Consider the following 8,415-nt stretch of genomic DNA (forward strand, 5'->3'; position numbering starts at 1 on the left):
CCTCTCCCCATTGAGCAAATTAAATAAATAAAAACAACAAATAACAGTGTTTCAATACATGATCCAGCAAAACAAATGACTATATTAGCTAAATGCAAAAATGAATTTCTCTTTTCAAATCATCTCCTCTTTGTCAGGAAATGAGTGGCATGTTTCTTTTGGATTCTTCTTCTTTTGGATCTGTCATTTATCATTGAATTGGTCATTGTCCTAAAGCTTCTCAAAGTTCTTTGTAATGTTATGTGGAATTGTTCTCCTCATTCTGCTCCCTTTACTCTGTATCAGTTCATAAAACTTTCCAAATTATCTTGGAATTATGTTTCACTTTTTCTGTTTCAATTTATCTGTTTCACTTTCACTATTATGTCATTTCTTATGACATAATAATATCCCATTTTGTTCACTTGCCACAATTTGTTTAACCATTTTCCTGTAGTAACAAGTATAGTCCTGTTAGTTAATAAAGAATATGATTCGCAGTCTTGGTAGGAGGCTATTAGTATGTTTTGAGGTGTTTTTTTTTAATAGTTACATCTTTCAAAGACCAAATTCCTCCGTTGGCCTCTTCTTTCAGGGAATGTTTGACTGATGCAGTACATGGAAGGCCAGCTTGGATTCTTCCCTCCAGTTTCCCTCCCCCTTGTAGCTAATCACAGACAAAGGATGATTCCACTTGCCAAACTTGCAGGGAGCCTCCATTGAGTGGCAAGGTCTGGGCTTCAATTTAAGCTTTTTATTCAGTCTGCAAATTGGCCTTCGGGTCCCATTCACTGACTAGGATGAGGCTGTCAGTGCTTAAGAGAGGAGAAATACAGGGATGAGGGGGCCTGGAATTCCACACCACCAGCAGCCACAAAGAATGTTGTCATGGAATCCATTTTCCTTACATGCTGAGTCATTGTGCAATCAGGGTTTATGGTCAAATCTCCCCTTCTCCAGCTGTGGCTCCAGAGGTCCCAGAGCAACCCGAATCTTTAAAGGAGGAAAAGAAGGGGGCTGGGTGGGGTATTCTACTGCAGATGCTATTTTTCCAAAAATTTCACCTTCTAGAAAGAACTTTTTCTCTCTGAGTCTCTCTGACATCCTCTCTGTGTCCTCTGTCTCTATCTCTCTGTGATATCACCACCTCCCATAACTGGAAACCCTTGTTCAATTATATTCTTTATGTATCTTGAAACAATATGCCCTAAGTGCCAGACCATCACTGCAACTGCCTGCTGGATATTTCCACCTGGATGCCAACTTGGCACTGAAAATTGAACACACCAAATATGAATTCATCACCTTTCTTTTAAACTAAGTCCTTTCCCAAACATCCCTCTTCTCGTGAAGGACATCCTTCATAGGCAACTGGGTTCAAACCCTGGAGTTAAGTTATATATACTATCTGTCAAAATGCTAAAACCTATTCAGAAATATTCCTAAAATTCAGTCCTGTAACATCATTGGCCCTTCCCTCTTGGCCTGTCCACCTGTCTACTCCAGTCCTCAGGCCCTGTCCTCAATACTTGCCCATTCCTAGCTTGCCTCTTGCCCCTTGTTTAAACTGGATCTTCTGAGTTGAAAAATCCAGGCTCTAATGAAATAATGAAGCCTGTTCCCTGCCAGGTGATCGATAGTGAAAGACATAATGTGTTGCAGCACTCATGCCTCTTCTCAGGAGGGAGTGCAGGCAGATGCCCACTTTTTGGAAAGGCTTCATTGTTAGGGGCAGCTGGGTAGCTCAGTGTATTGAGAACCAGGCTCAGAGACGGGAGGTCCTGGGTTCAAATATGAACTCAGACACTTCCTAGCTGCGTCACCCTGGGCAAGTCACTTTACCTAGTCCTTACTACTCTTCTACTTTGGAATCAGCACACAGTATTGATTCTGAGAGGGAAGATAAGGTTTTTTTTAAGACTTCTTCGCTTCATTAGACACTGATGCTTGTGATGAATAAGATTTTGTTATCATAGTAAAGGTGAGTGGCAACATTTTCCCAAAAGGTTTCAGCACCTGTCAAAAACCTAGCTGCTATATTTGGAGAATTGTTCGAGGACATTAGATATAAAGTTACTCACTGGTACAGATTCTGAATCTCTGTGACTGGTTTCTCTTCCTACAGACAAAGGCAGAAGCAAAGCCGCTTGTGTTTCTGCCAGACTTGTCAGTCACCGACATGCCTAAATGGAGACAGCACCCTTCCTCATTCTGATGCCTGTTTGCTATGGCATGAGGGTGCAGTAGCTACAAAGGAGAGAGAATTTGTGACAGTTGTTTAAACGGTGTCTCCTAAACAAATGCCAGAGTGTCTGGAGTGTAATCTGGTACATTAATGTTGGAAAAGATAGCAAGTTATTTCTTCTATCTGGAACCCTTTAAAGAATCTGACTCCACTGAAACATATACTTGGAATTTTTGAAAAGTGTGTCTAACCCCAATTCAATTTCTGTAGCACATCTGTATGAGTCTCAGCAGGTGTTGGAATTTAAGAGTACAGGCGGTGGGAGGCCAATTTGTGAAAAAATCCACAATGACCAAATCTGAAATTCACATTTAGTATGTGTAATGGAAAATCTTTGCTTGGATACTTTATCCTTTGGCAGCTGTCATTTGAGAAAATGTAACTAGAATTCTTGCCTTAAGGTGGAAAACCAATGTGTGTAGAAATCAAAACCTTAAAAATTCACTTCATACACTCTTTGAATTCTTCTGATAATGAAGCTGAAAAAGCTACCAAAGGCTATGGGATTTCCATGGAACAAGGGTCATTTTTCATACAGTCTAGGATCAGGATTATATAGGATCCTTGCCAGATTTACAATATTATAAAAGTGATTGAGTGATTTCTGGTGATTAGGCTGAGTCTATGGAATAGTTTAAGAAAAATAGATATAACATGTTTAATTTCCAGCACAAGTTATGTAGTGGCTATTGAGCAGAATTATACTTATCCCAGAATTATATGTATCTTATAATCCACATATATGTATTATAGTGTCCTGAGATCATACCCATGACACAGAAGAATGTCTCAGAGAGTGAGATTGTCACAATGGAAATGATAGCCCTGGCACAGAAGGATTTTTAACACAGCTAGAGAAGGGGTTTGGGTCAGTAAATATCCATAGATCTCTTCAAATAGAATACTTCATGTATGCATACATTCATTTGTATGACTTCATAGAAGTTCCAATTTTTTCCTGAGGGTGAGATAGCACTGTGACCTCCTGATGGTTGCCCACCTGTGGTTGATATACATCTCCTCTCCTGAGGCCATTCTTTTTTTTTTAAACCCTTAACTTCTGTGTATTGGCTCCTAGGTGGAAGAGTGGTAAGGGTGGGCAATGGGGGTCAAGTGACTTGCCCAAGGTCGCACAGCTAGGAAGTGTCTGAAGCCAGATTTGAACCTAGGACCTCCCATCTCTAGGCCTGACTCTCAATCCACTGAGCTACCCAGTGGCCCCTCCTGAGGCCACTCTTATAAAGCAACAAGTATCAACCTTTCTGGTTTCTAGACCCTTTTACACGTGTAAAAAAATTATTGAGGAAGAGCTTTTGTTTATGTGAATTATATCTATTGCTATTTATAATGTTGGAAATTAAAATGTTATTAATTTTATTAATATCATAAAAAATAGTGTTGACTTTGTAGACTCCTAGAATACTTGAACCATACTTTGATAATTGTTCTAAGGCTTGCCTACCAAGGGTGGAAGGGCAGTTTTGGAGCCCTGCTTTATGAGTTCTTTTACTTTGTGAGTGCTGGATGGTGCCGGGTTGCCCTTGAGTTTCATGGCTATTTCCCAGGTTATGTTTATCCCATCTGCTAGTGTGAGAAGGAGAAGAATCCTAGGATTTGTCTGCTTTTGAAAGTCTTTACAATGAAACTATAAGCCTCACTATTTTAAACCTGAGAGGAAAAAGATGTTGCAGACGAATCCTATATTTCAGTCTTCCTGCAGCAAGTATGATTTGGCAGTGCCTCAGTAGCTCCAGCTAGCCTTTGGTGGGTTGTGGGAATATCCTATAAAAGCTATCCATCCATGCTATGCTGCATAGCCAGGAAGAGAATTAAGACCAAGTGCTACCACATTGGTCATGAAGAGCAGAGGTATCAAAAGAGACACTCCATGCCACCAACAGCATGCTTCATTGGGGCAGGAACCAGATTAAAAGGTAATTAGGAAATATTTAACAAATAAATAAAAATGAAGTAAAATGTAAATAACATTGCATTTTAAAACCAAGACAATACCTGGCCAGCAGAGATTCTTATGTATGGATCAGTGGCTGGTTCTGCTCATTTCATTCTGCATCATTTCATATAGGTTTTCCCCACTCTTTCTGAAACCATCCTGTTCATCATTCCTTATAGCAAAATAGTATTACAACACCATCATATACCACAATTTGTTCAGCCATTCCCCAATTGAGGGACACCCCTTTAGTTTCCAATTCTTTGCCCCCACAAAAACAGCCGCTATAAGTACTTTTATACAAACAGGTCCTTTACCACTATTTAAAATCTCTTTGGGACTAGAAAATGAGGGTATGTCCTTCAATTGGGGAATGGCTGAACAAATTGTGGTATATGCTGGTGATGGAATACTATTGTGCTCAAAGGAATAATAAACTGGAGGAATTCCAGGTGAACTGGAAAGACCTCCAGGAATTGATGCAGAGTGAAAGGAGCAGAGCCAGAAGAACATTGTACACAGAGACCAATACACTATGGTAAAATAGAATGTAATGGACTTCTGTACTAGCAGCAAGCAATGACCCAGGACAATTCTGAAGGATTTATGGAAAAGAACGCTACCCACATTCAGAGGAAGAACTACAGGAGTGGAAACAGAAGAAAAACAACTGCTTGAACACATGGGTTGAGGCGGACATGATTAGGGATGTAGACTCAAAACTACCACACCAATGCAACTATCAACAATTTGGAAATAGGTCTTGATCAATGACACATGTTAAAACCAGTGGAAATATGCATCAGCCATGGGGGGGGGGACCTTGGGGGGGTGAAGGGGAAAGTAAGAGCATGAATTATGTAACCATGTTAATTTTTCTAAAAAATAAATATTAATAAATCTTAAAAAAATAAAATAAAATCTCTTTGGGGTCTAATTACTCAAATATATAAGGAGCTAAATCAATTGTACAAAAAATGAAGCCATTGCCCAGTTGATAAATAGGCAAGGGACATGAATAGGCAATTTTCAGATAAAGAAATCAAAACTATCAATAAGCACATGAGAAAGTGTTCTAAATCTCTTATAATTAGAGAAATGCAAATCAAAACAACTCTGAGGTACCACCTCACACCTAGCAGATTGGCTAACATGGTAGCAAAGGAAAATAATAAATGTTGGAGGGAATGTGGCAAAATAGGGACATTATTAATGCATTGCTGTTGGAGTTGTGAATTGATCCAACCATTCTGGATGGCAATTTGGAACTATGTCCAAAGGGCATAAGACTCCCTGCTCTTTTATGCAGCCATACCACTGCTGGGTTTATACCCCAAAGAGATAATAAGGAAAAAGCATTTATAGTCACTCTCTTTGTGGTGGCAAAAACTTGGAAAATGAGGTGATGTCCATTGATTAGGAAACGGCTAAACAATTTGTGGTATCTGTAGGTGATGGAATACTATTGTGCTAAAAGGAATAATGAACTGGAGGAATTCCTTGTGAACTGGAACGACTTCCAGGAACTGATGTAGAGTGAAAGGAGCAGAACCAGGAGAACCTTATACACAGAGACCGATACACTGTGGTATAATCCAACATAATGGACTTCTCTACTAGCAGCAGAACAATGATCCAGGACAATTCTGAGGGACTAATGAGAAAGAACGCTATCCACATCAAGAGAAAGAACTTGGGAGCAGAAACCCAGAAGAAAAGCAACTGCTTGACCACATGGGTTGATGGGGATATGATTGGGCATATAGACTCTAAACGATCACCCTAGTGATCAATATCAATAATATGGAATATTAATATCAATAGTATGGCAATAGGTCTTGATCAAAGACACATGTAAAACCCAGTGAAATTGCGAGTTGGCTATGGGAGGGGGCTAAAAGGAGGGGAGGATAAGAATATGAAGCATGGAACCATGGAAAAATTTTCTTAATTAATCAATAAAATAAAATAAAATAAAATAAAAACTCTTTGGGATACAGTGGCATTACTGAATCAAAGGGTATACATTCTTTAATAGTCCTTTGGGCATAATGCCTTCCAGAATGGTTGGATCAGTTCACAACTCTACCAGTAATGTATTAGTGCCCCAATTTTGCTACATCCCCTCCAACATTTATCATTTTCCTTTACTGTCATATTGGCCAATTTGATAGGTGTGAGGTGCTATCTCAGAGTTATTTTAATTTGCATTTTCCTAATCAAAAGTGATTTAGATTTATAGCTGCGCTTTTTGTGGTGGCAAAAAACTGGAAAATGAGGGTATGCCCTTCAATTGGGGAATGGCTGAACAAATTGTGGCATATGCTGGTGATGGAATACTATTGTGCTCAAAGGAATAATAAACTGGAGGAATTCCAGGTGAACTGGAAAGACCTCCAGGAATTGATGCAGAGTGAAAGGAGCAGAGCCAGAAGAACATTGTACACAGAGACCAATACACTATGGTAAAATAGAATGTAATGGACATCTGTACTAGCAGCAAGCAATGACCCAGGACAATTCTGAGGGATTTATGGAAAAGAACACTACCCACATTCAGAGGAAGAACTACAGGAGTGGAAACAGAAGAACAACAACTGCTTGAACACATGGGTTGAGGCAGACATGATAGGGGATGTAGACTCGAAACTACCACACAAACTATCAACATTTTGGAAATAGGTCTTGATCAATGACATGTTAAAAACAGTGGAAATACACATCTGCCATGGGGGGAAGGGGAAGTCGGGGGGGTGAAGGGGAAAGTAAGAGCATGAATTATGTAACCATGTTAACTTTTCAAAAAATAAATATTAATAAATGTTTTTAAAAAGTGATTTAGAACATTTTCATATGATTATTGATAGATTTGATTTCTTCATCTGAAAACTACTTCTTCATATCTGTTGACCATTTATCAATTGGGGAATGACTTGGAGTCTTATAAATTTGACTTAGTTCTTTATACATTTGTGAAATGAGACCTTACGAGATAACATTTATGAAGTCTTTTCCACACAAAGTGCCCTATAAATGCTAGTTATAATTATCAGATATCTAATTATACAACTTCAGGGAACTTCAGAACTCTTGTTTCAGGATAGCAATCAATTTAAAAAGCTCATTATGATGGCATGTTTAAAAATGAGAGAATCGATCCATCAATTAATCAATAAACACTTATTAAGCACCTAGCATCACTTCAGGCACTAAAGAATCAAAGACAAAGTGTCTTTGTCAGACAGGAGCTTGCATTCTATAGGGAAATGGCACATACATATAAAAGATATATACAGAATAAGTACGGTGCATTTTGTGGGGAGGCAGGTAGTAGTAATAGCTGAGGAGATCAATAAAGACCTGATGTATAAGGTGGGTTTTCAGCTAAGTTTAGAACAAAACTAGGTATTCTACAAGGCAGACGTCAGGAGGGAGTACATTCTAGGCAATGGAAAGGGCTCTCAGACTGGTTGAACCTTGAGAGTGTGCAAAGGGGAAAAATGTATAAGGCTAGAAAGAGAGAGTGGATGCAAATTATAGAGCATGGGAAATAGCAAATTGAGGAATTTCTTTGGCAGAGATAATAGGGAACATTTGTGGTTTATTGAATAAAGAAGTTTACTACACAAGGCCCTAAAATTATAAGTCATAGTCCTCCCTGAAAGTTTACCCTGTCTTCAGTTAATCAGAAGACATAACTGAAAGCAAAAGCATTTACTGAAGTGGAATTGCTAGAAGTCTAATTTTTTTTTTCTTTTATACGTCTGGGGCAATATGACTGAGTCAAATTTTTAAAAGAATTTGTTTACATAAAGACAAGTTGAACAAAAAAATCTCCCTTGTTATCTTTCAGGAATGACCTCTGTCCAAACTCAGATGGTAAAATTCCTTTATTTGTCCTTAGGTGTTGGATAACATCTATTGTGGAAGGACCAATTGCTGAGCTGTTTCCCAGACAAAAAAAATCAATTTTTATTCAAAAATATTGTTCTGGCAGAGCTCAATGAGGCTTCTATTTGTATAAAACTCATGATGTTTTGGAGTTCCCTATACAACTACCCCAAGCCACCTCCCTATCCTATTGCTGGTAATTAAATTTTTTTCAATTAACAAAAATAACTATTATCTCACTTCAACTCCACCCCTGCCACCAAAAAAGAAAAAGAAAAAGAAAAGAAAAGAAAAGAAAAGAAAAGAAAAGAAAAGAAAAGAAAAGAAAAGAAAAGAAAAGAAAAGA

Source organism: Gracilinanus agilis, chromosome 6 (genome assembly GCF_016433145.1).
Source record: "Gracilinanus agilis isolate LMUSP501 chromosome 6, AgileGrace, whole genome shotgun sequence".
Classification (NCBI taxonomy): domain Eukaryota; kingdom Metazoa; phylum Chordata; class Mammalia; order Didelphimorphia; family Didelphidae; genus Gracilinanus; species Gracilinanus agilis.